At 43.0% G+C, this 828-nt stretch overlaps 1 protein-coding gene across 1 annotated transcript in view; it reads left to right on the forward strand.

The window, feature by feature from the left end:
- Positions 1-828, forward strand: part of SLC9A7 (solute carrier family 9 member A7) — a 157,002-nt gene that overhangs the window by 141,916 nt on the left and 14,258 nt on the right. The window lies entirely within an intron of this gene.

Consider the following 828-nt stretch of genomic DNA (forward strand, 5'->3'; position numbering starts at 1 on the left):
GGCTAGAATTTAATTACCTGATGGAATGATCGTGATCTGCAAATGGAGACATTCCTGTGCCCTTTCTTCCACATGATTTATAAAAGTGTGAAATAGAGTTGGTCTCCGGGGACTCTTGTTTTATTTTATTCCCTCATCCACAGAAAGGGCCCGTTTAACTAAGCCATTTCCACATCTGTCACTAAACATTCTTCATGGGCGCCTGGGTGGCTCAGTCGGTTAAGCGGCCGACTTCGGCTCAGGTCATGATCTCACAGTTCGTGGGTTTGAGCCCCACGTTGGGCTCTGTGCTGACAGCTCAGAGCCTGGAGCCTGTTTCGGATTCTGTGTCTCCCTCGCTCTCTGGCCCCCCCTCCCCCCGCTTGTGCTCTGTCTCTCAAAAATAAATAAACATTTAAAAAAATGTATTCAAAATAAAAAAAAATGCCAAAAGAAGTTTTGTAGTACACTGAGTTGCTCTGCCCACAGACATAACTGAGCCTTTTTACTTTGGGAGTTGAATTGTCTGTCTCTTGGATTTATTTAATTTCTNACTCTTAAATACAGAGAACAAACTGAGGGCTGCTGGAGGGAAGGTGGAGGGGGGATGTACTAGATGGGTGATGGGCATCAAGGAGGGCACTTGTGATGAGCACGGGGTGTTCTATGTAAGTGCTGAATCACTAAGTTCTACCTGAAACCAACACTATACTATATGTTAACTAACTTGAATTTAAATTAAAAAGAAGATATTACCAGCAAGTATATCTGAAACTTTGGTGATACAGGATGTTTGTCTCTGAGCTCAAAATCTCTAAAACTTACGGTTAAAAACACTTCCTCCCAGCT

The sequence above is a fragment of the Crocuta crocuta genome, unplaced genomic scaffold (genome assembly GCF_008692635.1).
Source record: "Crocuta crocuta isolate KB4526 unplaced genomic scaffold, BGI_CrCroc_1.0 scaffold610, whole genome shotgun sequence".
Classification (NCBI taxonomy): domain Eukaryota; kingdom Metazoa; phylum Chordata; class Mammalia; order Carnivora; family Hyaenidae; genus Crocuta; species Crocuta crocuta.